Here is a 27166-nt window from a genome sequence, read left to right on the forward strand (position 1 = left end):
AGCAGAACAGTGAATGTCTCAATTATCAAATGTATCTTACAAGGCTTGAAGAAAGTGACGCCGCTTTACAAGCTTTACTTTTAAATCCACAGGACTGTAATGTTCAGGCTCTAAGTGAATTGATTTTAGCAGTGAGTAACTTGTAATATTGCTCAGGATCAATACTGTCTCTGTGAGACTTCTGATACAGTTTGTTTTACTGTAAATGACTGGACCTAGTGCTTCTCACACTAGTGCTGGACAGGATACAGACGATCACATCATTACATCATTATGTTCCCAGATTACACGCGGTGACAACATTTTATGAGGGGATCTATCACAACAAGCTCAGAACGTGATGGTAAATAATGTCAAGTGATTTCCAAAGGGTTAAGGCAAGAAAATTCATTTAGCTAAACGTTGTGCAGGGATTGTGGGCAGATCGCGAGCTTCCTGTGCTGTGGGAGTGTGAAACCAGCCGTATAGTTTTGTAGGCTGCCGACAGATGAATTGGATCCTGCTCGTCACAATCTGCTAAGTTGTCTGTAAAGAAAAACGTCAAGAGGAAAAGTTTTACTGATGTGTTCAGTATCAACATGTTTGCAAAATGTTTACGCCAACTCAAAGCATATTATGTTCATGTTAATTTAATCAGATTCCAGTTATGTTCCTTACACATACATATAGGAACATCATTAGTTAGGACTCGGGATCCAGGACGAAATATTTTTATCACTAGCAAATCCTGACATGTTATACTTCAACGTGTTTATTAGATGCAGTGTATTGATGGAAACCTCAGGCTGCCAGAGCTCCAGCAGCAGCAGCTACATTCAGACGCTCACTAACACAGTAATAACACAATTAAAGTCATGTTTCTTCAAGCTCTCTAGGATCAAACAATAGCGACTACACCCAGGCTTTTATCTGATGTTGCTGCTGCCTGCTCAGCGTGGACGAACTGTCCTGTTGCTCTTCCCTCTGGGCAGTACAGAGAAAAAAAGTCACTGTGACACTGAGCATTTAACTGCTCAACTTGGACTCCGCCTGGATGATTCTCATCAGGGGGATGAAACATGAGGCACCCAGAGGCCAAACACAGACAAACCTTTCTTACACCTTCGAGTATCACTCAGCCTGTAAAGTCATTAAAGAGGGTGTTGACTTTGGAAGGTGAAAAGAAGCCTGCGTAATTACACTATTTAAGTTTGTTTCCCTGCAGCAGACTGACAACTCTGTTGTGTAAAAGCTCCACAGATGGAGAGACAGACAGCAATTTACCATGTTTGCATGAAAATGAAAAGAACCTGCAGCACAGTGAAGGGTGGGTTTAATTGGAGCCCGCTGCAGCTGAATTGAAACAACAGTGGTCAACACTCACATTCATATTCCTCATGTTCTCTGCTGATAACATTCATTCTAATGCTGGTAATTCAACAGGTCAGGGAACTACAGAATGTAAGGAGAACTGCATTTATCACTATGATTAGTGTTATTAGCAGTATTGTATTATATAGTATTATAGATGATGTTGTGCCCCCCTGCCAGTGGAAAGGTTTCATTTTCATTACAAAGCCGGGTTTTCTCTGTGCCCTCTTTGCTGCTTCATGACCCTCCTGACCTTCCTGTGTTCAGACAGTGTCTCTTGTGAGTGAACATCAAGCGTTTCTTTAATACATTTCATTAACTTATTGGCCAGAATTTCACAATTAAGGTCCAGACACAGCAGAGGCAGTCGAGAAGATGTTTTTAATGTGAATTTATTTTATTTAGCATAATTAATGAAATAACAAAATCTGTTGTTGCTGCCATCTTATTCAAAATGAGCTAATATTTTCCCTGAATGGGTAAAATGTCTGTTTCAACATCTGACATGTTATGTTCTATTGTGAATCTAATATGAGATTTGCAAATCATTGCATTAAGATGTTATTTACATTTTACACATCATACCAACTTTTTTAAAATTGGGTTTTTACTAACTTAATCTGACTGTTCACAGCTTTGCTACATTTGTGAGCTGCACACTAATCAAGCAAAAGTAATGCACATAGTACGTGTGTGTGTATATACATACAGGCATTTAGCTGGAACACACTTTAGATAAAATATTAGCATAAAATTTCAGCAAGAGCCAAATCAGGTAAAAATAAGATGCATTCAACTGTAAAGTAAACCACTTTTCTCTACTTACTGAGACATGACTCATAGTATAGGCCAGTTACCAAGTGTCCTAAGGCAGGACATTCCTAAAGGATGCTGTCTGTCTTATGTAAATGAAGGCATATCAGGGTCAAGATCCCCTGATGGAATTAGGAGTATTTAGAGGATCTGGGGTAAAGATATTTAACAAATTTCTTCCATGCTGTATGATGAGGACGTGATGCGTTTTGGTTTTGGGGCTGCGACAGAGTCTACGGCACAAGCTAATCCAGACTGAAGACTGACTGACAGTCAACATGAGTAGAGAAGGCGTCATTGTTGGGTTTGGTGTTTGAAGGGGCATAAAAAATAAAAAAGTTTTCATATACAAAATGATCAAAAGTAAACGTTCATTGTGAAGCAGAGAGGATCTTAATCTGTAAATCTAAGCTCACTGAGCTACTTTCATAGCTTTTTGGTTCAGTTTGGTCAAACGCTTTGGGCTTGCTCAGCAGATCACCCACAGGACTGAGTGACAGTTGATGTGACTCCACTATTCATGATTTTACTGTTAATTAAAGAAACCTCGTGATACAAACCTCACGGTGAAGGACTACATAGCTCATTTGTTGGTGGCCCCTCACAGGTTCTAATGGACACTCTGCTCTAATGGCTGCTCACACACAGGGCTCACTGTTTGCTACAGACGGACCTAAGCTGAAGCTGCAGATTCTGTCTTACGAGGCAGAAAATATACTTTTTACAACCTTGATGTGCAAATGTCTCTGTCCTCCTCTGTGACATTACACTTGAACTTATTCTCAAGGAATGGAGCCTTGTACCAGGCTAGTCTGAGCTTAAGTGGTCTTTTTAAAGTTATTTCAGATAAATTGACCCTGTGATTAAATGTTACATGTATCTGATAACACAGTGGCTGTCCATTAAATCTTTATCCTTCCTTTTTGTGTCTCCCATTTATCTCTGGACTATTCCCCCTCTGTTGTGTCCACGTTTCACGGTTTGATTTAGAGCTACGTATTTTAGAGCAGAGGTTTCTGTGATTCATCGCCTCTTCCTCTCTCTCGTCTCTATTGACCACCCATCCTGCAGAGCTGCAGCAGCTCAGTGATGGATTTCCATCCAGCATTTATAGAAATGAACACACACTGACAGCAGTGACCTGAAATTTATAGTGTGGTCTCCTCTTAAAGAAGGGATAATAGGAAGCAGATTTGTCTTTTGCTTCAGTTCATGTCCTTGAGATTGTCACAGTTTTATATAAGGACGGACCCAAGTGAAGAGACGGAAGAAACTGATAACCAGGTTTATTAATGGAGAAAACTAAGGACTAACATAAATTCACTCCTGAGAGGAGAAAACGAAAAAAGCACAACAGGTAGCTAAACATTAAACTCAAGGATATAAGGGGTAGATAACAAAACCAAACCTCAGGCCAGGAACAGAGAACAGAGTTCAAAAACAAGAATCAGGAATCCGCAAACATACGTCAGGTAAACCAGGGAGCGAGTTAGACGGAGGATCTGGCAGAGGACTGTGGGGAGGGACAGGTGAAAACAATCAGGCTGATGAATTAACATGAGGCAGGAAGCAGGTAAATGGGGCTACAAAATAAAAGTTGTGGGCAGGAAGTGGAGCTGAAGACCAGATCATGACAGAGATGTTGTGTCCTCATGTGTCCTTAGCTTGGGGCTGTGGATTAGTGTGTGGTCTTTACACTTTTCTAAAACCCTGAACCAAAGTGTAAATGTGATTCATGTTATAATAAATGTTTTGAATGTACAACATCTATCAGCTAATGTGATGAAGCCTCCACTGTGATGTAAAACAGCCTTTGTGAGTAGAAATGTGAAGTGACGAGGGACTGAACCATCATGGTTTTCAACAAACGTAGTGCTATCACTACTGAGGCCTCAGGGCAAGTGTGTTTCCTCTTTTCCTGAGATCTTCTAGCATTACATACAGTCTGTGGTGTTCAGAATTGATAATGCAGTCTTTGCTGGCCTAACATTAAGGAAAACACTGGCTTTCTAAGCCAGGGATTGTGGTTCGAGTCCCAGAAATCAGCGGCGGCCTTGTAACTACAAACTACAATTGTGGGCCACTCTCACGAGCATTAATATTGATGTTCAGAGTTGTGTGCTGGTTTTTGAAGTTCTCTCGTAATTCTGCTCAGTCAACATGTTCTCATTCCACAGCATCAGATAGTGACTCTTGCCTTTAATGCTTTTAATTTTCAATGTTCTTTTCTTACGTGGTTTTGTGTATCAAATGGACTATTATTGTTGCTATTGGACGCCGCTCCAGAGCGCCACCATTTGGAGCCATAGGAGTGTGTTTATGTACACCAAAAACTGCGTTAGGGTTGGGGAAACATGTTCAGGGCGAGGTCACGTGAGGAAACAACCTGGTTTAGGGCTCGGCACAAAAACCCCAAGGTACAGTTACGTTACTAGATAAATTACATGAAAACAAAACGCACCAAACGGGGACAAATCACACATACCTCCTTAAAAGGACTGGACAAAGTGGTGCTTTTGGGGACAGTGGGAACAAGAACAGGCTGTCTCAGTGCAGTACCCCCAGGACCAAACTACATTTCTACTGCACCTTTGCTGCAGTTCCTCTTTCAGCTTGCAAAGCTGTGCTTTCAAATTCGGTTCCCCAACACTGCATGTAGTTAGCTACATCTGACTATGGTGCACAGGATGTTATGATGCAGCTACATCATGGTACAGTTACCTTCTTTGTCCCTAAAAATCTTTGAAAACTTGACCTCCTGAGTCAGTGTCACGTCCTCACACAAGCTTTTATGATGATGCACCTGCACTTCCAAAGTGCAGGACTTTTACGTTTCAGAACTTCATTCAAATTCGTTTCATTAGGTGCTTTTTAACTTTCATTGCTTGCACAGGTGTTGTCAAGCTGTCATCAGAGAATCGGGTACAGTATGACGCTCATTGCCTACAGAACACAGCTGGTCAGTAAATTGAAGCAAACAAACTGCATCCATGAGCATTAAGAACAGCTTCACCGCTCGTTGTCAAGGGCCTCAAATTCTTTAAGTCAGAACATAAGTCTTTGCCAAAGACAAGACCCTTAGAAATTGTGTCCACTCCCTTTAGAGGCTCTGGAATTCCACCTTAAATGTTCACCGGCTGAAATAACAGGAAGTGAATCAGAGCATACGGTGCTACGTTGCTGAAAAATACGTCCCGTCTTTTGGAATAAACCCACAAGTCTCCCAGTGGAAGCAGTTTGTCTCACTGATGTATTTTTACATTTTTGGACAACAGATGTCTGCTTCAACAAATGAGCAAATTCCTGGCAGCAGGCTGATAACCAATAATAGTCTGTATGGTAAATTTAAGATGATTAGTTTAGAAGCTGATGTCCCTCCCCAGATAATGGGACACCTGTTCACACCTTGTCCCAAATGACACATGATGATCCACATGTGACCTCCACCAAGCTGTAACTCTGCACTGGTCAGTGAGAACTAAAGAATCGGTTCAGTTTAGAGGTGTAACGTTTAGAGGTGATTTATACTTTGATTTACATTTTGTTTGTCTTTGCTTTTTGATGTGAATTGGCTTGAATGGCATCTGCTGTCATTAGTGTGAGAATGAGAAACATTTTAAAGAGCTTTGAATGAAAACTCTATCATTTACTTTTATTATTCTATTTCACTTTTTTTTTCTATATTAATTTTTCTTTCACCTTCTTTCTTTTCTTTTTATCTAATTTTCAGTTTTAATTCTTAACAATTTTCATTTTTAACATATTTTTCTTTAAATCACCTTTTTTTACTATTTATTTACTTTTACTACTTTACATGCGTAACAAGCAAATGGAATAATTTAGGCCGTAGGTTAGTTTGTCGCTTCATTTGACTGAAAAGACAAAAACAGGCTTCAAAGTTGAAGTGGATATAGAGAGAAATCTTTTTATGTTTCTTTGATCAGATATACTTTATCTTCATGAACTTAAACTCGGCAGTGTTTTCTCACGCTATTGTTGGGAGGAAATAAACTCAATATGGTTTAAATATTAATATATAACATTTATTTTCTGAACATTTGGACATGATAGAGGGATGAAGCTAGTTTGTCTAAACTTGAAGGATCAGAAGGAATGTTTCTTCTTCTGGCATTATGAGGAATTCTAGAGAGCCACACTTACAGCAATGGTCAGACATGGAGGAGCGGGAAATGCAAAAGCTCTTAAGGGGGAGGCTTCAGTGGAATGGATGGAGGGATTTAAGGAGGAGTTTAGACTGGGGTAGGAGGAGTGTGGCTTTCTAGAGCTGGTCCCAGTCAATGCAGTTAAACTAATAGTGAGATATGGAGGAGCTCGATATGCACAAAATCAATGTCTGAGTAAGCTTTGCTTCGTTAAAAGGATGGAGGAAGGTTACTTTAGTTCATCATCTTTCAGGGGAGGCTGGACCTGTTTTTGGACGAGTTTGAGAAAGTTGTTCTTAGGGTTTTTGAAAAGAGTCAGACTGAAGAAGGTGAAGTCGGCGACGGGCTCCATCTACAGGAGGGGAAGAGTCAGAACCGGAGGCTCCGGGGAGGCTTGGTCTGGATTGGTAGCAGGTGGTAAAAAGAGGGACAACACATCAGGAGTGACTATCAACCAAAGCACAATTTTATAGATTTAGAAAAATGGAGAGAATCTTACCATTTAATGTGGAGGCAGAAGATCTGTTGGAAAGGCAGTCGTCCACGGACTACAGCGTCAGTGGTCCCGGTTACATGTCCAAGTTGGTCCCGGTGGGTCAGATGAGCACCTTTCTATGGCAGCAATGTGTGTGAATGAGAAGCAACATTGGATAAAAGAGCTTTATAAGCTGCCGTCAGATGTGATGTGGGCGGCTACATATTTGTGGGAGGGAGAGAGCGATTTGAGTTTGAGAGACTTCATCCTGCAGTGGAGAGCAGTATGGAGGTCAAGAGGGCCGTGAGCAGGTTCTGACCAACTGTGGAGTGAGAGGCAGACATTTCTCCAGGCTGATTTTTATTGTGAAAATGTTACACAATGGATGAATTGAATTTGAGGAACCAATTCACTGTCAGTTGACCACCTTTCAACGGGTGACAGCTGGGGGCAGCTCCAGCACTCAAGCAACCCAGTAAGAGAAAGTTTTGTAATTGTGGATGGATGGATTCATGGAAATACCTCCTGGATGTGTGTGTTTTTGTCTTATGAACAGTTCATCTTTACGCATAATCAGAATGTTCCAAACCTGTCCACAGTCCAGACCTGTGGGACTGTCTCTGAACCATTCTCAGGGCAAATAGATATAGGAGCACATGCATGTGTGCCAAGCTAAAACTTCATATTTCCAATGCATCTGGATAGTGATCAAACTACAACTGCTAAACATATGCTAAACCGCATATGCAAACCTACCAAGACACGGACGTCCACCTAAACTGACAGGCCGGACAAGCAGAGCATTAATCAGAGAAGCAGCCAAGAGGCCCATGGTAACTCTGGAGACGCTGCAGAGCTCAGGTGGGAGAATCTGTCCACGAGCCAACTATTAGTCGTGCACTGCACGAATCTGGCCTTTATGAAAGAGTGGACGCCAAACTTTTCAGATATTTATTTGTAAAAGATTTAGAAAATCATTTATCAATTTCCTTCCACTTCACAATTATGTACCACTTTGTGTTGGTCTGTCACATAAAATAGCAATATAATACTTTACATTTGTGGTTGTAACGTGACAAAAGGTGGAAAATTTGAAGTATGAGCACTACGTCTCCTTCAGCTTCATTCTTTGTCCTTCTGTCTCATCTTTCTCTGCATCTCCCTCTTCTCACACATCTCTCTTCTCCTCTTGTAGTTCAGAAGTTTTCCAGCCCCAAATCAGGACATATATGACGAACACGATCAACTTATGAGTCAACAGCAGTTTCGGTGACTGCATCATATTTATTATTAATAACCTGCTTATTTGCTGTTATTCAGTGCACACAGCAGCATCAAGCAGTGTTTTATCGTGGATGGTTTGTGGGAGAGACTTTGGCAGCTTAAAGGCAATGTTGCTTGGAGTTGAATATGGAGATGAATTCAATATAATCCAAATTAATCTGCCAGCTCCAGGTGTTTAAGCGGGTGCCTGTCATTGATGACTGGAGATATAGCAACATAATCCTGTTTGTTGGAGGAAACATCTCAATCCTGTTTCAGCTTCACGTGAGACAAGCCCTGACTCGTTTCATGCTCGTCTTCCAGCTGAAGTTCTGCCTTCACCTTGCTAAGGATCTTTGCTTTGATGGGATATTAATCTAACTTGGGTTAACCCTGCTGCCTCACAACTAGAAGGTCCCCGGTTCAAATCCCCGGCCGACCGGAGGCTTTTGGTGAGGAGTTGTGGAGCATGTTCTTTCTGAAGGGAAGCTAAATTGCCTGTAGCTGTGAATGTGAGTGTGATTGGTGGTCTATTTGTCTCTCTGTGTTGCCCCTGAGATGGACTTGAGACCTGTCCATGGTGGACTCAGCCTTTCATCCAGTGACAGCTGGGAATGGATGCAGCCACCCATGATCCTGAGCAGGGTAAATGGTTACAGATGATAGATGGATGATCGTACTAGGTGGCTGCTGCACTTTTTATTTCAGCAGAAACCAAAAATTTATATCATTTTATACAACTTGAGGTTATTTCAGTAAACAGTAAATTTATAAACTGAAATTAAATTAGATTCAATTTGACAAAAATAAAACTGTGACCTTGTCTCTGATTTATAAACTAAAAAAGGTTTTAAGTTAAATGTTTAGTAAAGACATCCGTCCAGTCCTGGAGAACAAGGTGGCTGTTTCTTCCAAGATTGTCCCTGTAGCACTTGGTGTGTGCCCCTGCTTTTTTAATATCAAGACAATTTCCAATTCACTGAGATACAATAGAGTGGTGAACATGACCTGCTTCACGGTCTGAAATGAAGATTGGATATTTTTCTTTCCTTCTGAATTTTTTATTTGGTTATGAGTTGTACCATGTTCTCTCCATTGTTATTGTCCTAAAATGAAATGGATTGAAGTGAGAAAGAAAAATGAACATGGAAAAATGAACATGGAATGGTCCAGAGGAGACGGAAAGCACAACTGGCATGGACTTAAAGGGGGAAGAGGACAGAGGCTCGAACAGAGAGTGGAAGGAAATTCGGCCTGACTTTAAAAAATGACAGTAAAGCTCAAAGAGGAATGGAGAGTTGATGTGACAACAAAGAGAAGGAGAGAGAGAGAAGGCCACTTTGATATTCAGCCTATAAACTGAGGAGGGGCTTCAGTCTGTCAGCTCAGGGACACAGACGCACTCGAACGAGTCATCCACCTCGTCAGTCATCGGAAACACCATCACCCAGCCAGGAAATCGCCCATCAAACGCTCACTCACCAGCTCTCACCTCACACTCGCACCAAATAGACTCGTCAGACTGGCGAAGGAGATTTGGTCAGTCAGCCTGACGAGTTGGCACCGGTAAAAGTGTGTTTCTAATGGAAAGGTGGGGGCATTTTATGCAGCTGATGTGGCGCCTCCATTCTTTCACCTCCATCCTGTAGCTCCCCACTGTACGTCGCGTGGTTATTCATCGTGTGGGAAACCTCAAATGGTGACTCAGCATCGCTTTGAAAACACAAAATGTCCCTCTTGATATCTAATGACTCCTAAAGGTTTTTGCATTTATTGCAGGTGTAAAAGCTTTAACTGTAAAATCTATAAATATAACAGTAAATGATATTTTAGACACATATTTTAGTACTAGCATCATCCCTGTCTCTGTTGCTTTAGAGGAGACATAGTATCTGCTAGTATAAACCTGGGTCCTTGTCCCTTTTCAAAGCTGGAGGAGCGATGGGAGGACAAATAATGCGATGGCTGGAGAGCAGCCTTGGTGTTATGGCTCACTGCACGCTAGCTTCAAGATGAACACGAACAATGGCCAGATGCCATTCATCCAACGTCAGGTAGTTTCTGTACAAGAGGAAATCTAGTCTGCAAAGTCCCAACTAGTCAGCCAATCAGAAGTGTTGTTCCGAGGAGGAAGAAGTTTCTTTCACATGTAGACTATTTGAACTGTGCCCAGTTTCATCCTATACAGTTTTACCTTCATGGACTCATTACTGAACAGGCCTACGACAGGTCATGGAACCCAGGGACCAGACCGTGTGAAGGTCCGGTTCAGATGTCTTGCTCAGACAAGCTCATTTAAAGGAGAGAAATGATCAGAAACAGATGCACAATGAAAACCAAACGCAAGAACAAGCCTCAAAAATGAAAAGACTCAAAATGATCAACAATAAAAACAAACAAATGAAAGCGTTGGGTCCCTTCCTCATAAAGCCTCTACACTTTGCCCAATTAGCTGCTTGCACTGTTATCAACTTGCTGCATCAGACATCAGAGCAGATGGATTTATATTCATAATTTCTTTAATTCATATTTAGTTTTTCCAATGTGATCTATTGTCAACATTACAGAATCTTCCGTGGCAGCCTCTTGTTTGTGCCCTTATATAAGTCACCATCCCATGATACTGTGCCCAGCAACAGTTTTACCACAAAAGGAATCTTGAAATCATATTTATTATTATGAAATGACCAAGCTGGCTCCATGTTTCCACTCAGTTTTTCTTTAATCACTATAATTTACCTTTTACAAGCTGAGACGAACACGTAGGGATAATCCACATGACCGAAATGTATTTCTGCATTACTCAGAAATGGAAGTTCTTGTTTGATTCCAGCTTCCAAATGTAAATAAGGTGAATTTCTTTTTTTACATTTTTTTATTAGAATCTGTTGCATTTTAGATTTGGAAGTTAAGAAAAGTTCGCTTTCATTTATTGTGATTTTAACTTATATTACTTGACAAAACAAAAATCTGGGTAAAAAGGAGAAATCCACAGGTATCATACTTGTTAAAATGTGCCCATAAACATCTGAACACTGAGCCTCTGAGCTCAGCAATGAAAATAAAAATCTAGTCTACATTAGGGCTCAGATCAACAAAGAATCAAAAAAAAAAAAAAAATTGATTTCCTTTGAATCTGATACCTGTGGAGGTTTGAAAAAGTTTTTTCTCTCAGAAACATCCTCAGAATTGAACGGACAGTATTAGCCTTCAATCCATGTACAAGGCTCCAGGCATAGAGGAGGGGGTGGAGGCAGGGAGGCAGGGAGCCCCCACCCCCCTCCGGAGCTGGAGCTGGAGCTGGAGGGAGCGTGAGAGAAAGCAGAGGGACCCACAGGGGAGAGAGAGACTCAGCTCTGACCATCTGCCAGCTTCCAGCCTCTGCCAACACACACCAACAAGTGTGCACACATCCCTTAGCCTTTACATTCACACACACACACACACACACACACACACACACACACACTGGAAGGATGCATCTCAGGTGTGTATTCAATCAGCGGTGTTTTCAGCCTTCTTTATTCTGTGTGTGTGTGTGTGTGTGTGTGTGTTGGCAGCATAGATGCTGGGTCCGGTCCTTCTGTCAGCTCCCTGCTAAATTTCATTCTCTCAGGTTAAAATAATCCTCCGCCCATTCACTTGTTTATACATCCATCTTCCCCCCCTCGTTCCCCCCTCCTTCACCCCTCCTCTTCTTCCAAGTGTCGTTCTCTTTACAGATACGCTCTCCTTTCCACGCAGCCATCCAACTCTCTATCAATTTATTAATGTGTGGAAAAAGTCACTTGAATGAAGTGGAGCAGGTTCAGGTGCACTGCTTGACTATAGAGTACTTAAATAAGTATTACTCTCTCAGTACTACTACTATTAGTTCTGCTTTGTGTATGTGTGTTGTGTGTTTACGCACTTGCAGCACTTGCTTAAGATTAAAGAAACATTTTAAGTTGCGTTTCTATTAAACCAAACCAGTCACTTCACACACAGCGTGTTTAATTGACCTTTGCACACAACCAGTCTTTCTGTACCTGTAACCAAAGACGTTCTCTCACCTAAAGCCCACGTGAGACTGTGGGGTAACAGTCCTGTGCATTGTACAGTCAGCACCGGCCTTTAATGAACGTAGTGCTTCATAGTACGACGTGAACTCGTTGAACCGGTGTTTTCAAGGGTTCCTGGTAACCATAGGATTCATAAGATGGTAAAAGTGCGCTGAATGACAGCGTGGAGATGGAGATTTTTCTCTTCGGAGAATTGCTAACCGATGAGGGGAACTCTGGCAGGGTGCATGGGTCAGGTTGACCTGGAACACTGATTCGCTCATGCTTCATTATAAGGTCAGGTTGTTTTTTTTTTCCCAAAGAGCTCATCTTTCTGAAAATATCATTAGAGTGCTGTTTTTTCATTGTGTGTGTGACCTTTGGGCTGCCTGAGGCTCTATGGACACCCAAGCTCCTATTAGAGGTCTCAACTTCAATTCAGTCCAGCTCACAAACATACATAATCCACCCAGTCAAATATGTTCCCTACAAAAACCTAATTGCGTCCGTATTTTAGTTGAATAGGACCCAATTTTCAGGAGACGTGGTTGAATCTGCATTCTCCTTATCGTATGAATGAACCATTTTGTTACAAAAGCGGGTCTGGATCTGTGTGTTTCTGCTGCTGCCATGTGTGTTCCCGTGTTAGTCAGTGGAGCAGGGAGGATTAGCACCTTAATCAGTCCAAGAGATGATGATTATTAATAGAATCGGAGTGAGTCATCATTTTACGGACAAGAGCCCCACCCCATCATACATCCTTTACCAATCACTCCATTCATATTTCATGTAATAAGTTTTCTATCATCCATTTACACCTACTGTACTGTCCATCTATATTCTATTCCAGGTGTCCCCCTGTCCACCCGTTCTTTCCCCATAGATCTATCATCATTCATTGATAGATTTCTCAGTCCATCCACCCATCTTCCCATCATTCAGTTCACTAGTTTATCATGCATCTATATGCAAATAATCACTGTCCCCTAATCATGCATTCATTGATGCACCTATTCATCAATCATCCATCCAGTCACATCCTATTCAAACTCCTACTCCGTTAGACCTGTTCCCCTCCGACACTCTTATCTTTCCTCCTTGCCCATTTCAGTTTCCTTCATTTTCTCCGCCTTTATCAAATCTAATCACATTTTATTCATATTGCCCAATTCCCAGATCACACATTTACCTCACTTGGCTTTACAAAACGTAAAACAAAGACATCGTCCTTCTCTCTGTCAGCTGTCCTCTTATTTCTTCTCCTTCAACATTTGCCCTCTGCTCTTACTTGTCTCCGTCTCCTCCATCCCTGCATTTGACAGATGAGCCTTTTTTTTTTTTTTGCCTCTATTTGTGCTTTCGCCATATTGATTTATTCATAACTTAAGGGGTGTTTAGTATTTGCTGTGGTAGGATGAAGGAAAAAAGGGGAAAAAAGAAGCAATTTCCTAACTCTCTCATATATTCAATCAGTTCCATCAATACTTCAGTCTCTTTCTGTGGTTAAGGCTTATGGTTTTATGACTTAAGATATATTTCTGTATTCTACTCCCATAACAGTTTGTGGTTTCTGCGGTCAGTTTTGTGTGTATCGAAGCAGGGTTGTTACCATTTGTTAGGTAAAAGGCCTAATGAAGGTTGGTTGTCTGTCTCCTACACACTTCATCAAGTCCATGTCCCTGTATGTAGCACAAAGAAATTTAGTTCCTGATGTCACCGAATGCAAAGGATTCAGTTCATGAAAGTGTAACGGGTGTAATTTAAAACCAGTTTTCCAGTTAAAAGCTCAGACTAGAAAGAGGTTTAATCAGATCTAACAGTAAACATAACCTCAAGCCTCTGCACTGCTCCCTGTCCTCCATCATCTCTTTATATCTTCTCCGTCCTCTGGAGGATTACTGCTGAGTGTTGAAGGACGTGGATGGACAGATCAGAAGAAAAGAGGCTGAACAGAGCGGAGAGGAGAGAAATGTCTTAATAGGACAGAGCGAGAAGCTTCTTTGGGAATGAAACTAGCTCTAAGTTGGGATATGAGTGAAATCGGAAATGTGGTATTTTTCTCGGGGAGAACAGAGACACTGGCCTCCCTTAAAAAGCTCCTCGATAAGCACCAACTGGAACAAAATGTAGGAAGCGAGTTACGTCTCTTACATTTATGGCATTTATCCAAAGCGACTTACAAGTGAGGTACAAGGCAGCGAACATCTAAGTCAAGGAGAAAACATCAAAGCAAAGTCCCATCAGGAAAGGGTTTACATTTCATGAGATGCAAGTGCAAAGAAGAGCAGATAGGAAGAAATGTTTTCAATATAATAGATTTAAGTGTATAGGAAGGTGCAGAACAGTTCTTTTTTCAGCAGTCATTGAATGTAGGGGAGTGCGTTTGCTGAGCGTGCAAATTTCAGTGGCTCGTTCCACCATCGTGGAATCACTGAGCTGAAGAGTTTTGCTTGGTGTCTCCTATGTGGTGCTGGGACCACCAGACGTCGTTCGTTGGCAGACAGCAGCGAAGGAGCTGGGAGTTGGTCACCCTGTAGGCAAGACACAGAGGTTTGATCCTGATGCAAGCAGCTAGAAGAAGCCAGTGTAGAGATCTGAAGAGTGGTGTGACATGATTCCTTTTTGGCCAAATAAAAACGAGTTGTGCTGCTGCATTTTGGATCATCTGCAACGGTTGGATACACACCCGTAACCCCATTAACAGCACATTGCAGTGATCAAGACGATATGACCCGGCCTACACAATGAGTTGGGTTATATATTCCGTGAGGTAGGGTCTGATCATTCTGATGTTGTAGTGGGCAAATCTGCATGCTCCACATGCTAAGGAGATGTGGCCCTTAAAGCTCAGTTGGTCGTCGATGATGACCCCCAGATGTCTGGCCAACTTTGTGGGGACAATCACTGTAGATCCAGTGTTGGTGCTGATGTTGTGTTGTGTCAGTCTGGCCAGGAAGACAATGACTTCGGTCTTCAGGTTGAGCTGAAAATGTCTCTCTCTCATCTAAGCAGAGATGTCAGAGAGACATCCGGTGGAAAGGACAGGAAGTGCTGTGTGTTTTTAGCATAGTTGTGATAGGGTGTGAGAGGATGATGGAGCCCAGGGATGTAGTACAGATGGAAAAAAGAAGAGGACCAAGACCTGAGCCTTGCGGCACACCAGGAGGGAGGCTATGAGAGTCAGAATCATGCCCCTTGAAGATACCTTGAATGTTCGTCCAGAACACTTTCAAGGGCATCCACAACCTCGCCCCCTGATATTTGTTTGATCTCCTCCACACCGACACCTTCTCTCGCTCTCTCACATCGTCCTTTTCCATCCACCTGCCAGAACCACTGGGGCTACAGCTTTCAGCCGCTCTGCTTCCAAGCTCTGGAACTCAATCCCACTGGACAATAAAAACATTGACTCCAGACTGAAATCCTACCTGTTCAAGATCACCTACTCGCTATGATCTGTCTTTGCATTGTCCTGTTACTGTCTTTTGATATGTCCCTTGATCTGTTTGTCCTTAAATGTTTTGACATGCGCCTATAAATAAAATGTGCCATTATATTAGTCCAACTGAAAATTAAAGTAAGAAGTAGTTTTCCCTCAGCTAAAACAAACTCTTTCAGACCTAAAACACTGGCAGCACATAAGATATGATGCTATGGTCTTTCAGATCCAAATGTCAAGTCACCACGTTGCAGCAACATTCAAAATGGATGTAGGACGATCTCTCTGACAAGAGTAATACGGGCTCTTTTCAGGAACACATCACAAATTGCTTCACAAAGCAGCTGAGAAAATGATGTTGACTTGCTAAATAAACTGTCACTACGCTATCAAAATACCATGAATCTCCATCTGTTGAGCAGTAAACCCAAAGCTTTTGCTATAAGCCAAGACTGTTAAATAGCATCTGTCAGAATAAATATTCCGAAATTCTGGGGGAAAAAAACCTGAAGCTGTAATGAAATTGCAGTTGCACATTATCAGAAAGTTTTGCACAGAGCGTATCAGAGATGAGATTTACTGATAAACCCACACGTGTTTGATGACTTTGGGCTTGGTGTGTTTTGGTGTCCAGCGACAAAAAGAAATGAAAAGAAAATTCAAAGAGAGAAGAATATTCCGTGTAGTTTGATTCAGAAAACAGAAGCCGTCTTTAATGTGTAACTTCTGGATTCTCCAGCTGACTGAAGATGACAGCCTGTAGCCACATGACACACACACACTGCCGCAGGGTTTGTATTATTAAGGTTGGAGGCTGAGCTGTGTTCAAGTCAACTCTCTCACACTCTCTCAAACACGCACGTGTCATCCCATCCTCTCATATACAGTACACCATAAGTACACTTCTAGTTACGGACCTGGACAAACATATTTAGCTGAATGCAGCGAGAAGTCAGCAGAGCAGGCTACAGACGGATGAGGGCCGGACCGTCAACAAAGCCGACTGACTCTCCCCGTCCACTTATCGCTCTTCTCATCTTAATAAGACCAGAGCTGCAGCCGCATCCTTCCCATAGGGCCGTGCTGTCCAGCCTGAGCCACAGTCTCATTAACCAGACATATTGGCCTCAGCAGTACAAAGGGCTTCCTCTGGAGCTGACACGCGCTCTTTTAAACCTGAAACGCCGACATCCTCGCCGTGTGCCATCATCGATATCAGTAACCGGCGCTGTGGAGAAGGAGCAGACGAGAGGCCTTCTGCTGCTCCTCACGCCGAGCTGCTGCTAAAGACGACGGATGATATTTGCTTCTGAGTCAGTGAAGACATTTACATTTGATGACAAATCAGTTTCTCTTTCTAATCAAGTGAGATGCAGTTGAATTCTCTAGTGTTATTTGAGTTTCCTGAATATCCTGGTAATCCTTACAGTCCTGCTCAACATATTTGAAGGTTAATGCAAGAGGGATCACGTGGACGGGAAATTCTAGATAATGATGGATTTGTACCACTAGATGTCGCCATGAATAACGCTAACAGTCAAATCACCTGCGAAAACTCCATCAGGTTGTGTTTTTGCTCTACACCCAAAACTGGATCTTGGTCAACAAAGGTTTTTTTTGTATGTTGGCAAATTAAAAATCCAGTTTACCACATTTGTGTTGTGTGGATATTTAAAAGCATTTGATGCTTTGTGTTATTCCACTTTATATTTGCTTATTTAAAATTAGATTTTCTTTGGTACATAATGGTCGACATTATCTTTGCACATCGTCATTTTAAAAGAGCTCCTACCTTGAAACTTTATCATTACAGTAAGTCTTTATCTTGTACAGTATCACACTCTGAATACTTGGTATTTATAGAGGACATTTAAAAGGAAAATGAATTAGCTGTGTCTCTACTAAAAGGTGTAGCAATGCTGTTTAAATCACATTGAGTTTGATTTAATGTTCCTTAATTATCTTTCCTTTTCTGACTGTTGCAGATTAAATCCAGACGTCACGTCTCAGCTCGACCTGGTCCTGATTGGCTACTGTGGATGTAGAAATACTGAAGCCCTAAAAATCAGGTTTGCTCCATTTGAATACTGCTTTTTTATAGTTCTTCACTCTTGTCTTTACATGGACACTAAACATGCCTATGGATGGTCACCAGAATTTAAATTGATCTAGTGTTAAATGGAAGCAACACATCTTCTATGAAGAATCACATGTCGGATCAGAATGTTTTGATGAATGATGCACAAGTGATCGAGGAGACAGATTCTGTGTCAGCTCAGCTTTTTCTGCTGAGATTTAAACTCTCTCTCACCCCTCCCCCACTTTTCATTCTCAGTGGTAATTTCAGATCCACCAGTCAGACACCTGCGACTCTATTTGATAAATATTGAATCTGCCAGAGTTAGAAATTGATCTTTAACAAAGCGCACACACACACTGCATTTTAATAAAAAAAACAGTAGAGATGCAGAAAGCGTAGTAGGAACATGCTCCAAACTGTGGAGAGGTGCTGTCGGTGCCTCCAATAAGGTCACATTCAGAGATCACCTTTGTAACCAGTCAGAAGCGTAAAACCTTTTGTCTTGATTAGAACATTTTCCAGCCTCTTATTTATTATAAGTTGCTAATGGAGACGGAGTTTTTTCTTTTGGTGTGTTGGTTTGTTTTTGCTTCAGTGATGAAGTTTTGCATCCATCCTGTGGACTTGCACTAGGATGGATTGCGGTTATGCAACTTAGTCTGAGATGCTTGTGCACACACTAAACATTATTCAGCAAGTCTGCAAATGTGCCAGTGTTAGACAAATAGTTATTGAACCCAGACACAAGTGAAAGTAGTGTAAGCGCAGACAAAGAGAAAGATGGCAGCTATGTCTGATTTAAAACACTCTGATGTTGCTGAGAAATCGGAATTACTGACCTAATGAACTATAAATCCCAGATATAGATCATCCACATCTAAACAATGTGTCTCCTGTCCTCTGTGCTCTAGACATCAAGGACAGATTTGATGGACTTGGGGCTGTCTCCATATACATTCATGAATATGTATCACAGGTATCATCATGCCTTGACTTGCCATTGCTTTTATGCTGATGTGTATCATTCTCCCAGTGAGAGAGGACACATCTGTTTGCCAGCAGAAGACACGTATCAAGGACATTTCTTCCTCCTAAAGCAAAGATGAGGACTATGTGATTGTCTGCAGCAGCAGCAGCAGCTGTAAAGCAGAGGAGGACATCAGCTCAGTAATAACTATGCTTTTATAGGCACTGGGAAGCTTCTGATAGTGTTGCTGGTGCCATCAGAGGCTAATATCATTTACGGGCGTTTGGATGTGAACAGGGATGAGAGTGTAACGATTTCTCGCCTAATTTGTTTCTGGTGTATCACTGATTTAAAGGAACATAATGGAAACTTTTAGAAACTTTAGGATGTAGAAATACAGTGAGGCTTCCCATTAAAAAAAAAAAAAAAAAAAAAAAATCACCTAAATCAAATTGCTTCCGGCTGCAGTAAACCCTGCAATACCTTGTGACCAAGTTCATGAGAAGAGACAATATAAAAAGTTTAAAGGCAATAGCTGTCTGTCTATCTAGCCATCTGTCTGAGAAGTTCTAGGGTGGACTTTACTCCTCCACCTCACGTCATGTATAATGTATCACAGGATTCATTCTTTAACACAGTGATTGCTTTTCTGTTGGTAAACAATTTGGATGCAAAAGGGCTGAGACTGCTCTGCAGAGACGAGCTGCACATTCAGACAACACCCACAAATGGCAATTTGACTGCCAATTGCTCAATTCACAGAACAAATTCACCACCTCGTTGAAGACAGAATGGGTTTTCAGCTACATTAAAGGGACGTCCCAGAGCAGCTTAGCTTTGTGAGCGGGATCCTTCACAACAGCTATGCACACTCATAGCTGTGGGGAGGTTTGCTGTGAGGGTTCAAAATTAAAAGAACACTGTCCTGTTTGTCAAAGTTGATATTACATTCATAGGAGACACTTCTGTCTTGCTTTTGTTGCTGGATATAATGAATAAATGTAGGTGCATTGATTTGCCATCAGGGCTGGAGGTTCAAAACCCACCAAAGAGCATCTGTAGGCATGATCATCATCCCAATGGCTCTAATGACTTGAACTTAACTGTACCTTAAACGTCTCTTTTGTTGAAAGAGCACCGTGATAGAAGGAGGCAGGCATCTGTTGCTACTCCACCCTTTTGACAGCAGTTCCAAAATGGCAGCTGCTCTGTCGTACAACTGCACTAAAATGGCTGCTGGTGTAACGCTATTTTTAACAATGCTGCTTCCTTATTGTAGCATAACGTGTGTCATGTGCTGTGCATCACATGGATGGTTACAATAACAGCAATTGCAGTAGTTTTCACACTGCTGTTAAACTCCTCATCCATCTTGGGGTCTTTGGGTTTACATACCAGGCTGCTGCTACAAATAAGCTACTAAGTCTAATAAGTCATTTTAGAGGAAGACAGTCATCTACATCTATATACTACAATTGGAGATGTGTGAAGGGACACACTTCATGACAGCAGCACAAAGATCATCTCCATTATGTATATAAGTGAAAAAAAACATACTTACAAGACCAAGGATGTTAAAATATATTGTAGCTAGTTACTTGTCTGGTGCATTTGGCAGTGGCCCTGTGAACAATGGGAGGAGGCAGACATTTTGGGGCTGCGCTCCGACTCTTACAAACTCTGGAAGTGGCATAATTTAGGTATACCTAGATACCTTTGTTGTGCATGAACAGGCTAAAATCAAGCCTTCTATTAAAGAGCCTATTTTTCCGTTGAATGAATTGAATTCTTTTGTCACCAAACAAAGTGAACCTGGAGTGTCACTCACCCACAGGTGGACTCAACGTGACCGCAAAGGCTTCATTCTGCCACTGCGAGTCCCCCACACTTTGAGCCCCTACCTCATCCTAATTCTTCTCCATGGTTCACTTAAAGTGTGGCTGAGGAGTTCAGCAAGTTGCACAGGTTTCCAAAGTGCTAAGACCAGAGACCAGTTGGTGAAGAACATTAAAGTATTTTGGAGCCGTTTTTTTCGGAGAGGCTAAAGTAGATATAAGATATTTGGACTAAGTGTTGCATTATGGTTTCTGTATCTTGATTAAAAACCCCTCTTTGGCCAAAAAACTATCAAAATAACTTTAATCATCTTAGGGAAAATATCCTAAAAATTAGAGAATGGAGTTAATTTCCCTCCAATCACTGGACTAGATTTGTAAGTAAAGACTCTGAAATACCAACATGGTGTAAGTGTTTCTATGGCAAACAAGTTGCAAAAGTTTGTTTTTTTTATTATATGTAAGCTCTCTATTCTTCCCTCTGAAGTATTTTGATTAGTGATTAGACATTTTCACGTTTTGTCATTTCAGCCGCAAAGCTTCAGAACAACAGGGCTGCTCCAGGACTAATAACGTGAACCATACTGCCTCATATCTCTGTGTGTCATACATATAGTCTATTCTTTTCTTTCCTCTTCTCAGTTCTCATTTTGAATCTATTCAGATCTATTCTCTCCAACATCATGCAGCCACGTGGTTTTGGTTACAGATAGAAGCCTCTGCATTGAACAATAGCAATGAGCAGGCACGCCGAACAAAAGCCTCTCAGTCTGTGACAGAGTTGAGCTCGCTGCTAATGGGAACCAACGCTCAGAGGCCTAAAGTGCATAGAAAACGATCATCTCCACTCACATAGAAGAGAAACCACAGGGGATGAATAAATGAAAGAATAGAAGACAGAGAGAGTGGTGGTAGGAAAATAAAGGAGGGTTTAATAAATGCAATGGAGACAATAAATTTGTGAAGACTGTTATTAGCGCAGGTATTGTATCTCTAGGTTTGATTTCATGGCTCTTGCAAGAACAATAGAACAGTGAACCTATTTATTATCAAGATGCGTTTCCACCGATGCTCCGGTCTCCATATCTTCACAGCACATTCATCTGTTAAATCCTCTACGGAGATGGAGATGTAGATAGAAAAGAGCAGGGATTATTTTCACACCACATTTCTCAGCACATAACTCTGGCTGCTGCCGAGCAGAGGGTGGGAAGCTGGAGGTTTACAGCATCCAGACTAAATCTGGATGTGTAGTTTGAGGCGTGATTGGACCAAAGATTAAAGTCCCAAGATATAAATCAAGAAGTAGAAGTTAATTTTCATTTGTTTGCATTTCGACTGCATCTGAATAGAAATGAGACCAGTAACTGATTAAAAAGCTTTGTTTCATGCACAAAAACACACAAATCATTATGTTGTTCTGTGTAAATTACTGCTGTAGGAACACGGGGAACTGGAAATGCTTGTAGTTTTTGAAGACAGTGAAACACTTATCTGAAACAGCTTCATCAGTTCTGACCATTAGGCTTAGAAAGACACGCATATAAATCCTGTGGAGTTGCTGAGGTGTTGCCTACTATATGACCCCACTTAAGGTCGGGGTGGGGGGGAATCCAGTCAAGCTGGTACTGACAATGGTGCCCATTTCATGTCAGAAGAGTTCAGACAATTTAGTCAAGCCGCAGAGAGGAGTGTACCCACAGTTAAACGGATCAGTCGTTAGTTAAGGGGCAGCTTAACTAATGATTAGCTGACAGATCAGGACTGTTCATACACTGACTAAGCAGGTGAAATGTCCTATTTACTATAACACTGTCAAACTTAAGGACCAGCAAACCAAACAAGTCTATATCTTCTCCTGCAACAGACGTCCCTCAGGACCTGAACTTTAGTAAGGTCAGAGTGGCACTGTTGCCCTGAATGGAGAAAGAGGCATCCTGTTACTTTCAGGCCCATTTCAGTTTAGTCATTTAGCTTTTATCCGAAGCAGCTCACAAGTGAGGTACAAGGCAGCAAACCTCTAATTCAAGGAAGTCCTGTGAGAAAAGTGGTTGCATTTCATGCAGCACGGCCTGGTCGTCCGCAGGAATCGACGACATATTCAGGAAGCCACACCGCCATTAGTGGGAGATGCAGCACAAGAGACCTATGAACCAAGCCAGGAAATGTCTCCCTCTGCCAGCACTGCTATTACTTCAGTTCCCTCTTTACCAGTCAGTCCAAGGGCTGCTCCCATAAAAGCCTCAGCTGGGAGAGCTGTTAAAACTCCTTGGATTCAAAGACAATTAGATTAGTTCAAAGACTGGATTTTGGGAGAAAAACAATCAAAAGCAGTCAGCGTATTGAAAATGTTTCTAGGTAATTTGGGATGCATTATTTTACATGTCTTCATATTAGTGCATACGATTAAAATGGCCCATCCACCCGACACGCGTAACAGAAATAATGACATACTGTGCAGAGTAGATAATAAAAATAATCAAAATAAAAGGATCCATACAAGACCAAGAATAATCCAGATACTTAGCTTTTCAAATTCCATTTTCAAAAGGTAACGTAATCTCCTTTTGTTTCTTAAACAATATACTCCTGTATTTGTAATGGAAAGAACAATACAGAACAACATGCACTTCATTTTCTACTTTAAGGCACAAAGCTCACAGCTCCGATCATGTTCTTTAACGTCCCGTTCTGTAACTAGTAGGTAATAAACAGAAGAACTACAACAGAATGAGTAGATTTCAGTCAAACTAAAAATCAGGAGACCAGTAATCAAATAGTTAAATTAAAAATATCTCTGTACCACATTTGCTGTGTGTCAAACCTGAAAAAGTACAAATTAGTGATACTTGAAGTGCAAAAGTTACCATCAAAGCTGCCTCAGCCACCCTCAGTGTCTTACTGAAGGACACTCAGGCAGAGCAGCTGCTGGCGTCACTGAGATTTCAGACCTTTCATCTGAATGACACAAAGCATCAGAGCAGACCAACAACCCTGCACGCAGAACAAAACGCACTTTTCTCAGGGATTGTCTTTTCTTTCATGTGGACACGTGTCCCATCAGTTTCTTGTTTCTCAGCCTTTTTTCCCTACTGATTCTTTTGATCCCACCTTGTGAATGTTATGCAAGTGAAGAGTGACAGACTCAGGTGTCTCTCCTGAGAGAAATCTTGCAGTTCGCTCTGTGTTGCAGGGTCTAGCTGAACACTTACACACTGCATCTTTGGTGAATGGACGAGTCTGTGCTGGCTGACAAACGACGCTTTATTTTGCCGCAGCGACTTTTCCGAACTCGTGGGAGTCACAGTGCGCATCGAGCACACGAATGAATCAAAGAAGAGGCCCAAACGCTGTGTTCTGCTCCGATGCTACACATTTAGCCGTATTTCCAGTGTAAACACTGCAACCGTGTGAGTAGCCTACGTATCCCACAGACTTCTGAGTGCAGCAGATACAGTTACACAAATACGCACAGCTGCAAATATTAAATTGCAGCCATCAATTAGAATGTAAGACAGTCTTGGCCTGTGTAATTTGTGCCGGTCAGCAGACTATACTCCTGTAGGCCCCACTTACCTGTGATGTCACAGTTAGGATGTGTCCCATTGGCATAAGGAACCTGACAAAGCTTTGAAAAGAAGAAAGCACACACTGTATCCTTCTCTGCATCCTAGTGAAGATTTTAAAAAGTGGACAGTTTGATTCCATCCTGTACAGACTTAAATGAATCTGATTGTACAGTCACAAAAAGATCCTCATCTAACAGCACAGCCTTCGACTACAGCTAATGACTTATCATATGTTGCCATGATGGCCTCCAGATATTCATTCTCCACTGTGTTCTATGCTGGTGATCTTTAAATAAATGGAGAAATGATAAGTGTTTGACAGATTCCCTATAGATTTCTAGCATTTAGAGGTCTGGAACAACCTGGGAGACGGCAAAAAGACTTAACTCCCCTCTGTATGCTCTCATGGTGCCTCATGGTATGTTTGCTGCCTCGCTGCAGATGGAGACAGTGTGTGTGTGTGTGTGTGTTTCCATGTATAGGCTTGTATGGGAGTTTGTAAAGTATGTTAATCCATCAGTGGAAGGTCAGCCCCTCAGGGTTTCCTCATTGTTGTTTAACGGAGAACTTTTCGTGCGAGTCAGCACAAACAGGAAGGGAGGGGAGATGGGGGAGAAGCGAGGGTGGGGGTGAGTGCTGCTTGCTGGAGGCCAATAACACCTGGACTGATGCATCCAAATGAATCCACAGCTAACAGCTCACTGAGCACCTCTATTTTTATCTCTGCTGTTTTTCTTCATTTGCTTTCTTTCATCTCTATTGTTCCCTTCTTTTCCAGCCCTTCCTTAGTGTCTACTGTCCCTCTCTTTAGTCTTGGCATCCAACTCGTACTTCTCATATTTTTCTCATCTCTTTCTTCAATCTCTTGTCTTTTTCTTCTTTTTGGTCTTTTAGTCTGTTTTCATGTCACTTTATACCCATTTTCCCCTTTAACACAATGGTTGTCTCAGTTCGTATAATCCCCTTCACACCACTCTCCTTCTTCTGCGGCTTTAAAGAATTCTATTGGTGGCTTTGTGTCTTTGCTGAACTTTTTTATATCACTCAGCCTTTTTTTGTCTATAAAAATCAACCTGCAGGTATTAATACCTCATAGGAACATGTGTCCTAAACCTCATCTTCCTGTTGTATGTTTTATATGCTCCTTCACAGCTTCTTTTCCTTTCAGGGGTCACCACAGCCAACCCTGTCCTCTGCTCCTTCACAGCATATTTCACTATGTTTATATTACTTGTAGTTTACAGATTAAGATGTTTACATGACGTTTAGCATAAAACCATCCAACCCTATTACATAAACATTTGATTTATATCGGATGTTGTAAATGACTGTTCTTTTATACAAAGACTAAACACAGCACATCTGGTCCTTGTGCATAAATATGTTAGCTACCATTTTATTGCTACTGTAACATCCCCATCTAATAAAATAAAACTAATAATAAACTGTCCAAACAGATCAGCCCCCTTCCCCAATGCACCTTTTAACCAGATGACTTGACTTGTCAGTCATCAGGCCTGATTGGTTGCACAGCCGGCCCACTGACACAGCATTCAGTGCTAAAAGTTTCTCCTGTTGTGCAGAGTATTAATTTACAACAAATAAAAGTCGGCTCTTGGATTGGATTGATCTGTATTTACTGGACAATGGTTAAATATGAGTATCAGATGTGAATTGGTGTTGGCAGCGTTTTTCTATATTAAAGCAAATAAATTAGCATTGGTGCAAAACAAAATCAGGTTTGTGTCACCACTAATTCCAATGCAACTAAATGGCAGTTTTTGTAGGGAACTTCCTCTAGTAACAAACATGTTGACAGACTTGGCTTCTATCAATTATTGTATGATTGTATTCACTACAGAAATCTCCCGAGTAGGAACATCATTTTTTGGAAAGAGGGTTGCAGGGAAACCTTCAGAGGAAGGTTTTTACCTGCTGCTCACATGATGGCTGTAGGATAATGCCGTTAGAACAGGGACTGTTTTGAAATCTCCTGGCTGGGAGAGTCAGACACAGTGATTGTGATCTTCAAGTCCGTGTTTAGTGCAGCTACTTTTAAAAAGATATGTTGGAGAACTTGAGTTCTAAAGTGGCATTTTAACTGCAAACTACTCTGTGTTCGTTGTGTCCACCTGAACCGGATCTTTCAGGGAGCTGATTGCTTCCATACTACACCTGATTTCCAAAAGTTTTATCCCCCTTCATTCATCAAACAAGTGTGTTCATATTTGGAGGCAGAGTGAGGTAATGGAGCCAATCAGTCACTTAGTTTTTGGGGTTTTTTTGTGTGCACCTCACTCCATCCTTTAAAAGTGCAGGATAATGCTGGTAGATGTGGTAGTAGAATTTTTCTAATACAGCCTTTTTTAAAAATCTGTCCCAGTGTTAAATAACATCTCAAACATTACATAAAACACCAGACAGTGGTTTCTCTGGAACCTGGACCTGTTATAATCTAAATGAATCTTCTTAGCTTACAAAATGTTGGAATTATAAAACTATGACTTATTTTCACGCTCTCAGTAAAGAACTCATTTCACAACTGAGTAACCCTCTGTATACAACAGCATTTGCTTTTACATCACTTGACATGATTGGTTCTTTACAGGATGTGTTCATTACATATTCTAGGAAAAGAGGTCGTCGTTTGCTCTGCATTGTGAACTTTGATACTGAAGCTGTGTCAGTCTGTATGAGGAGTCTGAGTGGGTCCTCACACATGAAGCCATAAATCAGACATCACTAATGAGAGCGGCTTTAATTTGAAAGCAACCAGCGATTGTTGTTCTGCAGTTTGACGACATTGAGAGGTGCTGACACTATGCTGACGTTAGTGTTCAATAGTCCAAGATTCTGTTTGAGTATTTAAAATAAAACCATGAATATTAAAGGTGCAGATATTAGGTGTTTTTCCCATTGCAGCCACTGTATCAGTGTGTTCTGCAGCTGTTTTCAGAGATCCATTTTATTTATTAGTTGAAGTATAGACCACAATCTACTTGTCTATAATTAACTTGTATATGTGTTATTCTCGTCTGCGTCTCTCGGGAGGTTGGTGGTTGCTGTCAAGCTGAGAGCAAAAACAACAAAAGGTGCGTTAGCGGCTGCTGTGACACCTCACAGACCTTCACAGAAGGTTGTGCATGTGTGGATTTTGGCCTGCTGTGTGTGT

General features: G+C 41.4%; 1 protein-coding gene across 9 annotated transcripts in view; it reads left to right on the forward strand.

Moving 5' to 3' along the window:
• The window catches only part of si:cabz01090165.1 (uncharacterized protein LOC100333421 homolog), a 277606-nt gene that overhangs the window by 163990 nt on the left and 86450 nt on the right, over positions 1–27166 (forward strand). For all 9 annotated transcript variants that reach the window (XM_067506904.1, XM_067506900.1, XM_067506901.1 and 6 more), the window contains one exon: positions 17529–17612. The gene's annotated coding sequence lies outside the window, so the exon portion shown is untranslated. The remainder of the gene's footprint in view (positions 1–17528; positions 17613–27166) is intronic.

The sequence above is a fragment of the Channa argus genome, chromosome 6 (genome assembly GCF_033026475.1).
Source record: "Channa argus isolate prfri chromosome 6, Channa argus male v1.0, whole genome shotgun sequence".
NCBI lineage: Eukaryota > Metazoa > Chordata > Actinopteri > Anabantiformes > Channidae > Channa > Channa argus.